General features: G+C 52.5%; 1 protein-coding gene across 1 annotated transcript in view; it reads left to right on the top strand.

Moving 5' to 3' along the window:
* The first annotated feature begins 5597 nt into the window (after positions 1–5597).
* The window catches only part of LOC111141362 (DLG associated protein 4), a 138506-nt gene continuing 125359 nt past the window's right edge, over positions 5598–18744 (top strand). The window contains exon 1 of the mRNA XM_022493843.1: positions 5598–5762. The gene's annotated coding sequence lies outside the window, so the exon portion shown is untranslated. The remainder of the gene's footprint in view (positions 5763–18744) is intronic.

Below are 18744 nucleotides of genomic sequence, written 5' to 3'. Positions count from 1 at the left end.
GAGGGCTGAGGGGCAGTGTGGGGTCCCGAGAGATGTCCAAGTTTCTAGCTTGGAGGCTTGGGAAGATCCTGGCATTATCAGGGAGGAATGGTTTGGGGGAGAAGGTGATGAGTCCTTTTTGGACCTGGGGGCCTAAGGAATCAATGGAGAGAAAGTCCAGGAGGCACCTGGGGAGATGAGACTTGGTCGGGTTCAGGAGCAAGGTCAGGCCACACAGAAAGACTGGGGAGGTCAGTGTGGTTTCAGGACTAAGGGTGGGAGGACAAGTTCCCAGAGGAAACAGGAACCGCAGTCCCTGGGGGCAGAAGAGCCAGGAGGGACGAGTGTGCTGTCATGGTGGGAACGTCTATAAATCATTGCAGTGGTGTATTCTGGGGCAGCCAATGAGGAGGGGGTACAAGCAGGAGATTCAGTGCTGGAAGTGGACCGTGAAGGGTGGCAAGTTGGTTTTGAGCAGCCTGGGGAGTGGTTACCCTGAGCAGGGAAACCATACAGGCAAAAGCAGGGAGCAGGAAATGAGCAAGTAAGGTCTCTGTGCTCTGAGGGCCTCAGGCCAGCAGCAGTCAGCTGGAGAGCAGGAGGGTCAACAACTTTCCTCTGCCTTGTCGGAAACTCCAGCCTCGCTGCCCCCAGCTGGCACAGCCTCCAGGGCCTGGGAGGACTCCGTAGGAATCTGGGAACTGTGTCACTTCAGACAAGTGACTTCCCTTCTCTGGGCCTCATTTGCCTCATCTGGAAACTGGAGTCAGTAACACCTGACTGGTTTGCTGAGAGGAGAAAAACCAGACATGGGGTGTGTGGAAAGGCCCCAGTGCCTGTGTGACTCTATAAATGCTATTATTTAGCTGCTTTTTTTTTTTTTAATTTCAATTCCACTCCACAAATATTTATTGAGCTAAAAAGTCCTGTGCAAATCTATTTGGTAAACTAAATTTTTATACAACAAATACCATTTTACCTGGGCCTGGGGTGGCAAAGTTGGGGAGGCCTTTCATTATTTGAGGCACCCTGGGGTGAATTCTTCTGAAAAGTCCCCATCGGTTTGTTTTTTTTGAGTCAGTGAGGATTTGGGTTTCTCAAGCCTGCAGAGCGAAGCTTTCATTTGTTTCCCCGTGTGTTTTTTTTTTTTTTAAAGATTTTATTTATTTATTTGTCAGAGAGAGAGAGAGGGAGAGAGAGCAAGCACAGGCAGACAGAATGGCAGGCAGAGGCAGAGGGAGAAGCAGGCTCCCCGATGAGCAAGGAGCCCGATGCGGGACTCGATCCCAGGACGCCGGGATCGTGACCTGAGCCGAAGGCAGCCGCCTAACCAACTGAGCCACCCAGGCGTCCCTCCCCGTGTGTTTTGAAAAGATCCTCTTGGCTGCAGCCCAAAAGATGAACCAAGGGAGGCAGCAGGCTGCCCAGAGAGGAGGCTGGTGCAGCGATCTCAACAAGATGTTGCGGTGGCTGGGATGGGCAATGACTTGGGATCGAGAGAAGGGGATCTGAGAGATGTTTAGGAGGTTTCTAAGAAATAGGACATGGTCTAGGGTTTTACATAAAAGAGGGTGAGCGAGAAGGAGGAGGAAGGAGTATGGGAGCCTCTTGGCTTCTTGGCTACCAAAGAGGGTGAGCTAGTTCCAGGTACCCAGTTAGCCAATGCTGGAAGAGAGCAGGGTCTCCGGGGAAGGTCCACACAGGACCATGGACACATACACTGAGGTGTAGGCAGCGGGCCGAGCCGCCAGTAGAAATTTGGCTGTGCAGACCTGGAGCTCTGAGGGACAGGCTGGGCTGGAGACAGAAATGCCTGTGGACAGGGAACCCCAGAGCTTGCGACACTAAGTCAATAAATATTTATTCAGCCTTGAAAATATTTGTTGAGTGAAATCTTCACTGAGCCCCTCCACACCAGGTGCTGGGCCAGGCACAGGGGTTCTGGCAATAAACCGAATCCACAAAACTCTCTGCCTTGTGGGGCCGGCATTTTAGTGGGAGGGGCAGGAGATTATCAGGTAGATTCCCCGTTCACATTCCCTGTTGTGTAGTGGCGCATGCAAGGAGGACAGCAGAGGAGGCAGGCTGGGCGTGGGGTGTGGTGGAGGGAGCTCTTGGCGGAGGGGAGGTCATAATAGCCACCCACAAGGAGGTCGCATTCACTGAGTCATGGAAGCCCCACAGCAGCTTTCTGAGGAAGCTGCTGTAATTATTCCATTGCAGAAAGGAGTGACTGAGTCACGGAGAAGCTAAGAAACTTGCCCAAGTTCACTCAGGGTTGTAACTGGCAGACCCTAGATGTTTACCTCAAGCCCATGTTCTTCGGTGGAGAGTCTTAACCACGCTGCCTGACTGCCTCTCGTCGACAAGGTCAGGTCTCAGCAAAGTCCTGAAGGAAGTGGGGGGGGTCAGGTTCGCAGACATCTGGGCGACCAACATTCCAACTGCAGGAAGAGCAGGTGTGAGGGCTCGGAGGCAAGAATAGGCCTGGCGTATTTGGGAAACTGCATAGAGGTAAGGGGAGTGGGCAAAGAGGAAAGGGGAGATTGGTGGTGGTGGAGGGGGTCACCTGTGGCATCTGTAGGGCCGTCAGCTTTTACTTGAGGTTAAGTAAGGCTGTGGAGGGCTTAGGTTTGAGTAGAGGAGCGGAGGTTGTGACTTGTGTTTTCACCTGATTCCTCCAGCTGAGCCAGGGCGGAAGCAGGAGACAGGAAAGGACAGGCATAATCCAGGCAGGAGCTGGTGGCGGCTCTGTCCATGGTGCTGGTTGCAACGCAGGTGTTGCATCAGGAAGAGTTGTGAGCGCTGGGATGTGGAGGGTGGAGGAGAGAGAGGTGTTAGGAGAGGCTCGGGCTGGAGTGGGTTCCTTCGACCAAAATAGGGGCAGCTGTGGGAGGAGACACTTCACAAAGTGCTTTCCATGTCCATTATCCCTTCATCCCATCCTATGTTCACCCGTTACCGCTGGCCACTCTCTGAAAGAGGCGTGGAGACTTCTGGAGGTTACGTGACTTGCTCAGGATCATTCAGCCAGAGTGTGCTGGAGCCAGGACTGGAAGCCAGGTGTCCATCCCAGGATCTGAAATTTCCATTCACTCATTCAGTCAGCAAACATTTCTGGAGCAGTTCCTGCAGGCCAGGCACTGTACAGTTGACATTGATGACCGGTGATGACGGCCCTGCCCCCATGGAGCGCCCAGTATGATGGAGGAGGCAGTGTCAACCAGCGATCACGGAAGTGATTTTCTTCTCTCGGTATAAGTGGCAAGAAGGAGAAACCCAGGATGCCCTGGGAGCCAGTAACCAGGGAGCCAATATAGTTGGGAGGTCAGGGAGGGCTTCCTGGAAGAGGTGAATGTGAAGTGCAACATGAAGACTCTGGAATAGAGGGTCTGCAGGGGGTGTGGGGGGCTTCTAGGAAGATACTCTTTGGTTTCCCAGGCTGCAGTGGAAGAATGCTGAGGGGACTGCACGTTGCCTGAGGATGGCTGCCACTTTGGAAGTTGCAGAGTATTTGTTAGTGTTGGATTGTTGTCACAGCTTTATTGAGATCGAATTTATATACCATGCAAGTCACCCAGTTAAAGTGTACCATTTGATGGTTTTTAGCATATTCAGAGATGTGCAGCCATCAGCACAATCCATTTTAGAACATTCTCATTATTCCAAAAAGAAACCATGAACCGCTTAACCATCACACCCGCCCCAAGCCCCCCACTGACAATCACTAATCTACTCTCTGTCCCTACAGAATTGCCTGTTCCAGACATTTTGTGTAAGTGAAATCATACCCTTTGTGGCCTTTTGTGACTGCTTCCTTTCACTTAACATAATGTTCTCAAGGTTCATCCCTGTTGGAAGTCTCAATCTTTAATACCACCAGAGCTGCAGAGACCTGAGAGGCTGTCCTGTGTGCTCCTCCCACCTGTTGTAAAGCGGGGACTCTGGGCAGGGAGGGAGCCAATGTGCTCTGGTCCTACAGTAAGAAAGTGGGGGAAAACCCCCAGATCAGGGTCCCCGCCCTCCTGCCCTGCACAGGACACCGTCCTCTGTTACCACCGCTTCTCCCTCCGCTTTGGCTCTGGCTGATCTTGGCTACAAGTGACAACGTGGTCGAGAACGCACCCTCCCAAGCACTGGCTTTCCATGCGCTGGCAATTTTCACGCCCCATGGTGTATCTTGAAATCTTGTATGCATTTATAAGAATTTGCACTGATTCAGGACTGTTTGAGAATTTGATGTTTTCTTTTTCTGCTACTTAAACATTTTTTTGTCCAGACAGTTATGCCTGTTTTTCCTGGTTGGTGATTTTTTCCCTGGGGGAGACAGGGCTAACTGGGGTTAAGTGCTGGGTCTTGGCATTGGATGCCCTGCCTCTTCCTCCGTGTGTGCCTGTGGGTAATTGCTGAATCTGCTTGAGCCTCAGTTTCCCCCCTTGAAAAGCAGGGATAACACAGTGAGGAGCGGTGAGGAGCACAGGTTATGGGCTTTGCACAGAGTAGATGCAGCTATAGGGAAGTCAAGAGGGCTTTCCAGGTGCTTGGGGTAACCAGAAGAGGAAGGTGACCCTTCCTCACCATCAGCTGGCCCTTTCTCTAGGTTCCTACAGCGCCTCCCCTCTCAGGGCTGAGGTGGAAAGCTTGGGTTCAGATCCTAGCCCCACCTGGCTTCTCGCCCCCACGTCAGCTCCGTCTCCTCTGTGTCTGAGTCTCTCCACCTGAAGAATGAGAGGCTGAGAATCTTCCACGGAGGTCTCCAAGGTAGCCAAGAGGCTCCTGGGAGGGTGTTGTGGATTGGAGGCGCCTCCTCCTTCTCCCAGGAGGGCCTCGCTCCTGCCAATTTAAAGTTCCAAGCAGGAGCAGTGGCACCTGTTTGGGAAAGGTGGGTGGAAAGGGACACCTGGCGTCCCTCTGCCTCTTGCCCAGTGCGTTATGTGGGAGGTGATGAGCAGCGACGCCATGAAAGGCCTCCTGCTGAGTGCAGGGGACCGGGCAAAGCCTCTTTGGAGGGTCTTTCTCAGGCACATATGCCAGGCCTTGTGTTCTCCCTCCAGTGACCTTCTCACTCCTCATTAGCACCCTCAGAAGAGGCCCTCTTATTCCCATGGGACAGAGAGGAAACTGAGGCTTAGAAAGTGGCAGCTGCCTGTCCAGGGTCACCCAGCGAGTTCAAACTGGGATTCAAACTCAAGCCTGTGTGACTCCAGCCCCTTTCCCCTCTCCCTGCCATCCAGGGAAAAGAAGGGAAAAGCAAGACAGTGGCAGGGAAGATTGGAGCCTTTGGAACCCTGGCTTCCTGGCTGCTGTGGGGATTCTGTGGGTGGTGGGAAAGGCATCGTAAATATGCATGACATGTAAATATGCCTCTGAAAAATAATGTGGGGGCCCACATGAGCCGGGATGCCAGAGTGCTCTGGAAAATGTAGTGTTGTACAAACACTTGGGTTTCTATAATGATCGCTCCATGGTGTCTTCCTCCCCAGTGTTCCCAGGGCCGGTCCGGGCATCTCAGGGTAGAGGGTTTATTCCAGGCACCTCCTCATTGACATTCTCCCCCATTCCTACAGACGCTGGTGCCTCCCTCTCCGCCAGGTGCTGGGTGGCCAGAACCGGGTCTGTCCAGGCGCTGGAGGGCCCCTGTCCCCTGCCGCTTCCCGCCAGTCTCTGATTGTGTGCCCGGAGGGATGTGCGTGCCAGCCGTTGGTCCAGTGCCTGCTCCCGAGGTGACGCCTGCTGGTTCCCGACTGGTTCCCATTATCCCTCTGCGCATAGCTCCCTGGTTGGTAAGTAATGGCGTCCGCAGCTTGGGCACACAGAATCGGGGTTGCTCCCTTGCCCGCCCACGCTCTGCACGCCTGGGAGATGCCCAGCCTTCCCCCCCAGTGGCGCCCACATGCTGGCAGAGGGACCTCGGTGAGAGCTTTTCTTCGTCTGGGCTCAATTCGTAGTTCAACTGCTTGTCGTGTTCAGTCCTCCCAACACCCCAGGAGGTGGGAACAGTGATTGCGCCTGTTTTCCGGGAGGGGAAGCCGTTGGCCTAAGGGTGTGCACAAGTCCGGCTCCGTCGGCCTCGGAGGCCAGCTCTCGCCACACCTGAGGGGCTTGGGCCATGGGCAACACGGGCTCAGGAAGGCGAGGGGAGCAGTGAGCCATGCTGGGAGCCACAGAGGGGCTGAGATGAGGCCATCAGAGTTCCTGAATCTTGGGGAGCCCCCTTGTTCTCGCCCCTCTAACCTGTTCCACCCACACTCCTCCAGTCCCTGCTTTGCCTAACCTTAAATGGGACGGGGTGGTGCACCCCGCTTCTCTCCGACTGCCCGTCTGAGGGCGCCGCAGAGCACCCACACTTGGTCCCGTCATCCTTGGCAACAGCACGCCCCCACCCGGTGGCAGCTACGGTGCCTGACCCCCACTACCTTCCTGCACCTCACCCTCCTGCCGCCTCCCAAGGCTGCTCACGGATGAGGAAACGGAGGCTTCCAGCAGCTCAAGGGGCTTGCCCGCGGTCACCCCCCACCCTCAGCTGGTTTAGGATCTGCCTCCTTATCTGGCCTCAGCTCCTCACAGGTGAGCTAGGACGGCTTCCTTCCCCAGTGGACAGCCAGCAGCGGGTACAGCGCCCGGCGCAGAATGGGTACACAGTGATAACTGTGGAAGGAAGGCAGAGGGAGAGGAGAGAAGGCACTCTCCCCTCCCTCCACCCGGACATCAGCAGGCCCCCAAAACCCACTGGCCTTTGGGCCAGCTGCTGGTCCCTGCTGCTCCCAGAGAGCTCGCAGTCAGCTCAGGTCAGCAGGATGGCCAGCCCCTCTGGTCTCAATTCTCTTATCTGCCAGCAGCTGCCCGGCCTCCCTGATGGGGTGGTTATGAGAAGGGAAAAGACTCGTAAATATGTATAATATGCAAATGTCATAGGATAATAATAAAAAAAAAAACATGAAGTTTGCTGTATATAATGTATGTAGAAGGGCTTCTTCTGTGAGAACAAGGAGCTGCACACTCGTGTAGTGCCAGCCTCATTAATAACTGGGAAATGACCCTATTAATTAGCTGCTCCCTAACCCCACTCCCCCAGACTGGCCTCCGCCTGCTGTAACGACCACAGACATCTATTGCATTTGGCTGAGATGCTGTTGCAAGAAAAGAAGTGATAAGGGTATCGTGGTCTGAGAGCTGTGAGTGTCTGTGGGATGTCATCATTTGCCAGCACTCCCGGTCATGCCCTGGGCTCCGCGTGACCTCCCCAGGGACTGAATATAGAGCTTGAGCAACCTGAACCACGGCAAGCATTTCTTGAGCAATGACTATGGGCCTGGCCTGACACTAAGTGCTTCGTTTTCTTCTGATCTCAGTTAGACTAGCAACGACCCTGTGGGAGGTCGAGGCATGGGAAGACTGAGGCACATAGACCTGGGGCACAGGGCTTGGGCACCGACATCCTGGTCCTTCCTGAAAATGACCGCCATTCAGTGCCCACGCCCATCTCCCCCCAGCCGGGCATGGCCAGAGGGGCAGGACCATGGCCGCTGACATAACAGCATGGCTGGCAGTCCCTGGCGTATGTGGCCCAGTGACGGAGAACGGGATTCCTTGGCACGAGTTGGGAGAGCAGCCGTCAGCATTGTGGGAAAGATGGAGGCTCGGGTGGGAGCGAGGGAGGTGTTACTTGCTGCTATTTTGCTAACAAACTGGTTATTTAAAGATTAGCCAAAGCCAAAGTTGGGAAACCGGATGGGGAGTCTCCACACCCGGGGCAGAGGCGGCAGGGGAGGGGGGTCTGGGAGCCTGGTTGGGTCAGGACAGAGTAGCCACACGTTTTTTTTTTCTTCACTTGCTTTTTATTAGTAATAATAGCAACAGAGTCAGGAAAAGGATCACCTGTGTGAGGAGAGGCTAGAAGGATGGGGGGGCACTGTAGGCTATTCATTGACCCAGGTGGTGGTGGCACAATGCTTTATTTTATGATAATTTATTGCAGTCCACATTTTTTTTTCCTAAATTTTTTTTAAATTTATTTATTTGACAGACAAGAGATCACAAGTAGGCAGAGAGGCAGACAGAGGGAGAGGGGGAAGATGCGGGGCTCGATCCCAGGACCCCGGGACCATGACCCAAGCCGAAGGCAGAGGCCTTAACCCACTGAGCCACCCAGGCGCCCCTGCAGTCCACATTTTAAAGAAAGATTTATATTATTTAGAGAGAGCGTGAGCAGGGGGAGGGGCAGAGGGCAAGGGCGAGAGACTCTCAAGGAGACTCCCTGCTGAGCACAGAGCCCAATGTGGGGCTCCGTCTCACAACCCCGAGATTGTGACCTGAGCCGATACCCAGGGTCAGATGCTGGACCGGCTGAACCACCCAGGCGCCCCAGCGTTTGCTTTGTGCACTTTTCCCTCTGTGTTCTATTTCATTGTCAAAAAGGTAAAAAGCAGTTATAACAGTAACAGTTACTATTTATTGAACAATTGCTAAACATCAGGCTCTTTGCTAAGTATTTTACCTCATCTTATGGAATCCTCACAGATGTTGTTATTGTGGCCATTTTTCAGAGGAGGAAATCAAGGCTCAGAGAGGCGAAGTTACTGGTTATGGGGTCAAAGAATGCTCCGGGGAAGCGGGGGGGAGATGGGATAAGAAACCGGACGGGCTGACTTGGCCATTACTACCCCATATTTGGGGATGGGGGACCAGGAAGTTCGCCCAAAAGGGCAGAGGGTTCCTGCACCTGTTCCTCCGACGCATGTCAGTGCCTCTTGCATTGTTAAGGCTTGGAGGGCAAGCAGGTGTCCGTGGCCGTGGGCAATAGATGTGTCTGGGAGACTGACCCTGAGCAGAACATTAGCCATTTGAAGGCTAGGAATGGGCCATCCCTAGGGACAGGCCAGCGAAGGAGGCCAGGGCATATGCAGGAATCATCCAAGATAAAAAGAGGTCATCTAGGTGAAACAGGGTCAGACCCAAACTCGGAACTAACTGCACGGGGACCAAACTGCCATTTCCGGAGGACCTACTCTGTGCTAAGCACATTCATTATCTTTCTTAATCTTCAAAACCACCCTGCGAGATCAGTGGTATTGGCCCCATTTTACAGATAAGGCAACTAAGGCCTTGAGAGGGGAAATGACCGGCCCCAGCCCACACAGCCAGGGAATGGGAGAGCTGCTCTGTCACACTTCAGTGCCCTGTGTCCCATGCATGTAGCAAGCACTGCTTGGGGCTGGGGTCCTGGCACATCAGGCATGAGGCACAAAAGCTGCAAGGAGCCCATGACTGTGGGTCCCTGAACTGGTACTGGGGATGTGGCTGGGGAGAGGGCATCTCCAGACCCTGATGCAGGGATGCCCACTCTGAAGAGTGGGCACCAGCCGCAGAGGCGTTCCCGCCTTCCCAGGACATTTGTCGAGTGCCTGTCCCTGCTAGTCTCTGCCCTCACAGAGCACACAGCCTTGGGGAGAGACAGATAGTACGTGATCACCCAAACAAGTAAGGCGCACGGGAAGTGACTCCCATCAAGGCAGTGGAGGAAATTAGCAGGTGATGTTGCAAATACAAACGGGGGTGTGGGGGACCTGACTGATGTGCTCCAGTCCCAGATGGCCTCTCTAAGGGTGTGATCGCTCGGCCGGTGCCTAAAGAATGACGGGGATCCCAACATGCTAGAGAATGTTCACTGGGGACTGTTGACTGTCGGAGGACAGTTGGGAATAACCTATATGTCCATCACCAGGAGACTAGTTCGATCCATTTACTGAAGTCCTCCAATGGCGCCCACTGTCGCTGTTAGGAATGGGGCTGCGGCCCGAGATTCCCCACTGCGGAAAGAACTTCCGAGTATTGTAGAGTTGGGGAAAAAAAAAAAAGAGGTTATAAAACAGCATGGGCAGCATGATATCATTTTTTAAGAGCTGCATGTGTTTCTGAAAACTGTTCACAGTGGGGGCATGGGAGATCTTTGCTGTCTTCTTTATACTTTTCTAGATCTGGAGTCCTTTCTGAGTGTTAGGACTTGATGGGGAGGGACAGGGGGTTTGGGCTTCCATAGTGCTGCCTGAGGCAGCTCTCTTCTCCGGCTGCCTACCGCAGTAATATGGGGTGAGGCAGGGGCTGGGGCATCAGCAGATCTGGGCCGTACCTTAGCTCTACCTTTTCTTGGCTGGGTGACCTTGGACAAGCCACTCTCTTGCTCTCTGAAGCGAAGTTGTCCCTTCTGTGAAACAGAGACAAGAACAGCATCCAAGGTGGCTGTGGGGCTTTCGTGAGTTAAAGCATATAGAGGACTAGAACAAGGCAGGTGTTGCATAACTGGGGGCAGCTGCTGTTGTCACCGTGACTGCGAAAGGTGACAGAGACTGCGTGCTCGTCACATCCTGCATGGGCTCTCAGTGCTGACTGGTCCCTGAGGCTGGTCTCTTGCCTTGGTCACTACGAGTCAGCCTGAGCTGGGGGATAAGGCCCAGGGAGGTGGGGAGCTTAGCCAGGTACACACAGCTGGCTGGACCCTCCCACCCCCAAGGTTCGGCTACCCCCCGACCAACTCGCTTGCATATCTGTCAGTGAATATTTTTGCCAGAGATGCTGTTATGGGGCACCCCTAGCCCTGGATTTGCTTTTTCTGATAGCTGCAAAACCTGCCTAGGAAGACAGTTGCTACCTTTCTAGACACTCAGAGAATCTTAAATCTCAGGGAGAGAAACTTCTAGTTGTGAAGTCAAACTCCTGGACTCATAGAATCTTAGTCACAAATAATCCAGCAAGAGCAAACATGGGCCTTTTACAAGTAAGTTTACTGAGCCTCTCCTGATGATGGTCACAAATGAGAAACTACCCAATTATCTATCAGCTAGAGATGGTTAAATAAATCACCATCCAGCCAGATGCTGGCAGTCTCAGTGACTGTAGAGACAAAGCCGTAGATCTATACTTGTTGACATGGAAACTAGTCCGCGGTGCATTGTTAAGGAAAAAGGAGGTTACAGAATGGTAGATATTGTATGATCTCATTTTTGTTAGGAAAAAAAATACGTATAAATACATGTGCGCTCCTGCTCAGAGAAACCCCCAGAATGAAACCATCAAACTGTTCGTGGCAGGTTCCTCTGGATAGTGAGACATGAAGGATCCCCACTGTTATTTGTGCTCGCATCATTCTGGTACTTTGCAGATACAAGTGACAGGAAACCCAGCCCAAACTGATGTAAACAAAAATGGAATTTATTGGCTTGAAATTGTCCAGTCCAGATGTAAGTCAGGCTCCTCAGAATCCAGGGGCTCAGCAGAATTCAAGGGCTCCCCAGGGCTTGATTCTCCTCCTCATTTCTCATTCTGCTTCCTCTGGGTTATCCCTATGTTCTTATAGGGCTCTATCATATAGGCGATAAGGAGCCATCCTGAGGAATAGGCAAGACTCAGACACAAGGCCCAGGACTGAGTGTTCGCACTGACTGGTCAGATTTGTGGATGTGCCCCTCCCCCCCATCAGTTGCTCTGATTGGCAGCCGGGCCTGTGCACCCCTCTCCACCCCAGCCGGAAGTGAGTCAACACCACCAGTACTATGTAGACTGTGGCCTCAAGAAGGTCTAACAGTGGGGCGTCTGGGTGGCTCAGTGAGTTAAAGCCTCTGTCTTTGGCTCAGGTCATGATCCCAGGGTCCTGGGATCGAGCCCCTCGTTGGGCTCGCTGATTGGCGGGGAGCCTGCTTCCTCCTCTCTCTTTTCACCTGCTTCTCTGCCTACTTGTGATCTCTGTCTGTCAAATAAATAAAATCTTAAAAAAAAAAAAAAGGTCCAAAAGTGGCCAGATACCACCCACTCCCCGCCCCTGGACTTACTTGAATTGCGCAAGTTGCATGACTTTCATAATCAGAAGAAATGGTACAACTATTGAACCATCCTGAGCAGGTCTTACAGTCAGAAGCTCACGGGGGCAGCTCTAGACTCTCTTGGAATCAGAACATTGGAGTCTGTGAGGTGCCAGTTCAGCTCAGGAGACATTGGCCCTCTGTGTCGAGAGCCTGCGCTGGCCCTGGTAGGAAGCCCTTGAGGGTCTTGCCATCATTGAGGGAGAAAGAGATGAGCCAACAGATGATTTATCTGGAAGGTGGGTGTGCATGCAGGGGCTGAGGGAACACAAAAGCCAGCTTGAAGCAAGGAAGGTCTTCTGCAGGAGGTGACAGTAAGCCGAGGAGCCAAGAAAAGTACAGGAAAAACACTTTTGGCAGAAGAAACAATGTGTCAGAGGCCCCAAGGCATGTGGTGGGGGAACCATCAGCAGAAGAGCAGTGGTGGGCCCAGAACACAGGGGCCTCAAATGCTACAGTAAGAGCTTGGACTTGACCCTGAAAGCAGCAGGGAGACATTGTGGGATGTTGTGGGAGGAAAGAAACGTCAGCAGGCTCAGCCTAGCTGGTACTGAGAGCATAACCTTGAAGGAGTCAGGTCCGTATCTACTGGTCTAAATTCTTTCCTACCTTGGGTCAGAATTCCTGTCCTGAGGTGTTCAGCCACAGCTTGCATACCCCCAGAGATGGGGAACTCACTCTTGTTCCTTCCACCTCTGGTTAGAAAGCTCCTTTGCAGGATCCAGTCCACAGTCCTGCCACTGAGGTCTCCCTCCCAAATGACGTGACAGAGGGCTGGCAGGGGCCTGCATTTTCCGGCCAGAGGATTCTAAGACCAGCGAGCTCTGAGGGTCTGCATACCCTGCTGGGAGCCCAAATGGAAAGAATCCTATCAACCTGACAGCAGAGGCAGTGTTTCCATCTTTGACTACACATCAGCTTCCATCAATTCTTCAAATTCCCTTTGCATTTTACAAATAAGAAACTGAAGATCAGACAGGCCAAGCCACCTATACAACAACACAGAGCAAGTTAGAGGCAGGCCTAGGATGGGGACTCTCTTACACCCCTAGCCCCCTGCACGGCCCTCCTCATCATCTCCTCCCATCCTGTCTGTAGGTGAGCCCTGGTCATTTCATCTATTGAGGCTTGGACAGCTTTATTCTGGAAGCTTCAGGCATCCCAGAACATCCCCTGATATCCTCCTAAATTTGGAGACAGTCAACAAAATCATCATTAATCAAACGATGATTATTGTGACAGCAGCATTTTTTGTTTCTGATACATCAAAGCTGTGACACGCACAAGCCGTTTCCTAGGTCATCTCCGATACCTCATTGTGCCCCGCCACCCATGCTTAGTCTTTCACTCTCACACTCCACAAACATGTATTAGTGCCTACCCTGTGTCAGGTGCTGTGCTGGACCCCAGGCCACGAAGATGCATTACAGCAGCCCCTGCCTGGGGCAGCTCAGCCGGGAAAAGACGTCTCCATCAATGAAGGCAGGGGAAGCAGACTGATGCACTTACCGGAAAGAGATGTCTATCAGTCAGGGATCTCCTGGGACAGAGAACTTCACTCTACCCCTCTCAGAGGAGTCTTACGGGATGAACAAGTGTTCTTCAGGGGAGACATCTGGGAAGGGTGAGCCAGGTTGGGGAACTGGGCTACGCAAAGATCTCAACTGCCTCCTGCTAAGCTCTTAAGCCCCAGGTGTCTGGGCAAGGGGAACTGGAGAGGTCACCTGAAGGCCAGAGTTGGGAGGGCCTCTACTATTGAGTGGGGAAGTTTGTATCAGATCCTTGGGTTGAAAAGGATGCAAAGTCAGGGTAGGTCTAGGTATTAAGAAGGTCTTGCCACTGGGCTGGTGACAGTTGGGGAGAACAGTGGGCAGGGCAAGACCATAGGGATGGTGCAGAAAGGCATGTGGCAGGGAGATTTTACAGGGCTTGGGGACTTAGTGGGTGTTACGGCAGGGGAAAAGGGTGGCGTGGGCTTGGAGGGCTTGTGGACCGGCATCGAGGTGAATCCTGGCAACGGTTGGGTGAGTGTCCATAAGCGAGTCCCCAAGGGGGCCGGCAGATACCTCTTCAGCTTTCATGAGACTTAAAGCAGCGGCCCAGGGTCCCCATGCCCTCACTGAATGACCAGCAAGTCTCTTCCCCTCCTGGAGCCTCAGTTTGTCCTCTGTAAAACGGGGGTGATGATAGTACCTCCCCAGGGATTATGAGGAAGGTCAGAGGAGGGTGTTCGTGGGGGAGACTCTGCTAAGGGAGTGCTGGTGGCTGGGGGCTGCTCTGATTACCATAGCGAGGGGTCCAAGAGTAAACAAAGAACCAGGTTCGTCACCTGCAGAGGGAGATCAGAGACCTGGAGGGGCCTTACTCCCTGCCTTTCTTTGTCTCTTGGGGAAGACAGAGTCTGGGTCTGATACTCACAGGAAAAACTCTAAGGAAGGAGATTCCAGCTTGGGCTAGGAAACCCTTTTGGATACAAAGAGCTCTCTGCAGATGGGCTAACTTGGGTGGTAATGAGCTCCCCATCACTGGGAATATTCAAAAAGCTGCACTACAACTTGATGGAAGAGTATTTGTGATTCAGCTAAGGATACAGAAGGTCCTTTCCAGCCCAAAGAATCTCTGATTTCATGTTTTTCCTTCTCCGATCCTGTTTCCTTATAATGTAGGAAAAACAGCAGCACCTATCTTAGAGTTGGTTGCAAAGTTGAAGTGAAATCATCCAAATAAAGTGCTTAACCCAGATTTGGCGCAGAGCAAGTGCTACTGTCCCTGCGGTGACTGTTATTACTGTTGTTGATGTTATGCTAAATTCTGGGGTGTATCACTGCCACTGGAGGGCCTCGGGGGTTGCTGTCTGTCAGTCAGGTGTTCCTGCCTGCCTGCCTGGCCTTCAGGGCCTGCTCAGGGGCCCTTCTCATTGCCACTCTCTCTGTCTCCAGCTCCTCCCCCACCCCAGGAGGTGGTAGGAATTCCAGACCCTTCTGGGCCCCTTTTAGCTCCTGCTTGAGTGAGAGTTGGCAGGTTGGGGCGGCGGGTGCCATCCGCCTCCCATATGCTTCCTGCTATTTAGAGGAAAACTCTCCCCGTGTTCCTCCAACCACACGGGCTGACATTTCCAGACAGACGCTGGAATCAGCTCTTCGGGGGATTGGCAGATAAATTTGGCCCTGGCTGTTGGGAAAATCTTCAGCCTTACCACAGAAGCAGAGCCCAGGCTCACGGACTTCCGTCCAGCCCGCGACTCCTTGGGCCTGGTCCTCCTGGGGGCTGGAGCACTGGTCTACAGCCTTGCAGATGAGGGTAAGTCTTACCAGCCCTGTCTTAACCCAGGAGAGCCCCTGGTCAGGAAGTGGTGGCTTCCAGCTTTGCGTTCATCAGCAGGAGTTTGCAGGAGGAAGCAGTGCCTCCTCCCAGACCCCAGGGTGTTGCCCAGCTCTGCCTGGCAGAGGAGCAGGTTTTAGATTAGAGTGATCTGAGCTCAAGACTGCTTATTGTCTCTCTGACCTTGGACAGGTGGCTCCAACTCTCTGAGCCTTTTTTTCTTCATCTGTAAAATGGGGATAGTAATAGTCTATCTGATTAAAAGCCCTTAGGATGATGTCAGGTACATGCGAAGTGCTCAGCAAATACTAGGGCTATTGTCAACACCAGCATTGTTATTATTTGCTCCAGAACAACATCTGGCACATAGTAGGGGCTCCGTAAATATTTGTGTTTTTCTTTCCTTCTTTCTTACAGTGGTAGCTACTTAGGGAATACTGGGGCATTTCAGAATTAACTCAAATAGGAGTAATCAGAGGCAGAAATGGATGAATAAGGAGATATAAGAGGCTTCCACATCCAGGGTAAAGTAGAGGTGGCTGGTTTCCCAGCATGTACACACACACACACACACACACACACACACACTCACTCTAAGTCCCAAGGTTTTATTCACCCCCGCTGGCATCTGGAATGCCCATCTGCTTGACTCCTGAGGCCATGCAACACAGGTCAGCTTGGTTTGGATGGATGGGAGGGAGAGGAAGGCCTGGCTGGAGGCAGAGTTGGGGGAGACTTTGGGCATCAAGTGTAATAAGAGGGTTCAGAGAACCTTAAGTAGTTCTAGTTGGCTAGAGTAGAAGGTAGGTGGCAGGAAGGCGTGGGAAGCAAGTTTAAGCTTCATTCAGCACTTCCTGATTGAGTCTGAGTACTGGGCTTCACGCCAGGCACTGGGGAAACTGGCGGAAAAGATGGGCATGTTTCCTGCCCTCAAGAAGCTCTGGTTCTTATTGGGGGAAGGGGAGTAGATGACAGACATGCAAACAGTGAACTGACAAGATTCTAGGTAGACCCAGGGGCTGGGAGACCCTGTGATGGGGGATGGTGTTGGTAGGTACCAACTCGAGGCAGGATGGTTGGAGAGGGCCTCTCTGTGGTCTGAAGGATCCCTGCAAATGCTAGTCGGGGGGAAGCGGGAGGCAGAAGGAACAGCAAGAGCAGATGTTCAGAAGACGGCAGGAGTCAGATCCTAAAGGCCTTGAATGCCGGGTCCTATCAAAACTGCACTTAAGGAATGGTGATGGGTGCAGGAAGTGGGGAAGAGATGAGAACCAGGAGACCTGTCTGCAAAGATTGCTCAAGAGCCTGCTGCACACACTGTTGGAGGCAGTCAGTGGGGTGATTCTGGACCAGATAGTGGTGGATGAACAGGAATGGGGGAGAGTGCATTTCACAGGAGTGGGGCATCTGAGCAGATTCCTGCAACTTTTGAAGGGAGGATCTGGGCCTGTGGGTAGCTAGGGGTGGAGTCAGGTAAGCGGCGGTGGCGGTGTGGGGGGACATCAGGGGAACTTAGAACCAGCTCCCAGAGTGGTCAAGAAGAGTCCTACTGGAGAGCCAAGTGTGGGGTATAGGGAGGGGCTTCCTCACAGCTTGGGCCAGCAGGTGGCAATGCCAGTAGGTGGGAGAGTGAGCACAGACTGATTCACTTACCTGCATTAGACCCAGAGGCCAGTTCTAGATATTTGGGTGCCGTGTGACTTAGGGAAATTCACTTGATCTCTTTGAGCCTCGCCTGTTGTAATAATACTGAATCAGTTGGCGTTGCATTTGGCTGTATGTAATAGAAGGGGGAAAATTAACCATGATATAAACACCCAGGAGGTTATTCCTCCCGGATAACAAGGATCCAGCAGCAGACAGTGCAGAGCCGGTGCAGCAATGCAAGGGCGTGATCAAGGGCTCAGGCCCCGGCCTCCCTTAGCAGGTACCTTTCATTCTCGTGGCTATGAAATGGATGCTCTGCCTCCCAAGTGTTGGGTCTGAATTCCAGGCAGGACAAAGGAAGTGAAGACTGCATGCTTTCTGAATCTGCCCTAATCAGGAAAACAAGGGATTTCCCGGAAGCCCCACCCAGTGGGCTTGTTGTGCCTATATCTCATTTGGCAGATGTTGCCACACGGCCACCGTAGCTGCAAGGGAAGCTGGTGAAGTCAATCTCTCCAACGAGGTGCTTCTGTTAATTCGGCAAAAGAAAGCTAGCAGGATCTACTTTAAAGTGCCCACCTCAAAGCAAGGGCTGTTGGAAGATTCTGTGACATAATTCATGTGCATAAAACATTTAGCACTTAGAAGAGAGCCACCTCTCAATAAATGGTAGCTGCCTTTATTTTATTGCTTTGCCTGCATTCATTTACTCATTCATTCATTCGGCTAGCATTCATTGTGTTCTGGGCAGTATATACAGTCCTGGACATGTGACAGGGACAGTCCCTGCTCTTTCGGCACTCACATTGAGTAGGGGAAACAGGCAGGGGACTGACATAGTCACTCCCTTCCCATCAGTGTCATAAGAGGATTGGAATGTCCATTTGTTTGTGTTTTCTTACTGCTGTGGTCTGACCACATCGAACAATGCATGGCATACATCAAACACTCAATAGGTAGTGATTGAATGAATGAAATAATTTAAGAAATACTCGTTAAGGGCCTACTCTATAAAGAGTTCTTTGGGCCGGATAGAGAAAGTAGGTAACACATTGCCCCTCCCCACAGAAGTCAAAAAGAAAATTCTGTAGACCAGGCCTGTGGGTGGGTGCTGGAGACCTTGCAGTGAACGAGAGTGTGGTGGCTGCTGCTCCCACTGAGCCCACAGTCTAGGGGCGGGAGCACTGGAAGAGGAGTCTGGAGTCCCGAGATCACGTATGTTTATGTGTCCTGGGGTGAGTCGCAGCTCCTCCCTAGGCCAGTCCTCACCTGTATGACTGGTATGACGGGTCCTGTGTGGAATATCAGTGATGCTGGGGATGATGGTAGGTGCTTCACAGGCCCTATGCCTCTGAGTGTGGGAGCGATACAGAGGCAGTTGGGGTGGAGGCCAGCTTGCCATGTTAGCAGGGGAGGCAACTGTTGCAAGGATGAGAGAGAGGACTGCATCTGAGCTCCTTGAAATCTCCTGGGGCCCCCGGGGTTGGGGGTGAGGAGTCTGGACTCTGCTTCTATTCTCAAAGTGTCTGGGCCTGGCACTTTGTCAACAGCCAACCAGTTCAGTATGGAGCTTCCAGCACTGGATGTGGGCAGGCAGCATATGGGCTGTGTTGGGTCCCCAGGTGAGAAGTAGGGGTGACTATAGTTATCTGAGGCCTGCTAGAGGTGGGGAAGCAGCCTGGAATTTGAGGGTAGAGATCTGGTTCTGTCAACTTGCTCGGCTCTGTGACCTTTGGCAGGCACCTTGGTCCCTCTGTGCCTTGATTTCCTTGTTAACAAAATGAATGTAACAATCCTCGTCTTCCGTATCCCTGAAGACTTTGACCCACTATCTGGCACAGAGAAGGCATCCAGTATTGGTAGTGGTCATCATCTCCATTATTATATTTTCCTTGTTGGGAAGGGAAAACAGGTGTTAAGACCTATTATGTACCAGGCTTGG

This window comes from Enhydra lutris, unplaced genomic scaffold, assembly GCF_002288905.1.
Source record: "Enhydra lutris kenyoni isolate GAN:26980312 unplaced genomic scaffold, ASM228890v2 scaffoldscaffold6, whole genome shotgun sequence".
Taxonomy (NCBI): Eukaryota; Metazoa; Chordata; class Mammalia; order Carnivora; family Mustelidae; genus Enhydra; species Enhydra lutris.
This window is presented reverse-complemented; position numbering and strand designations above follow the sequence as displayed.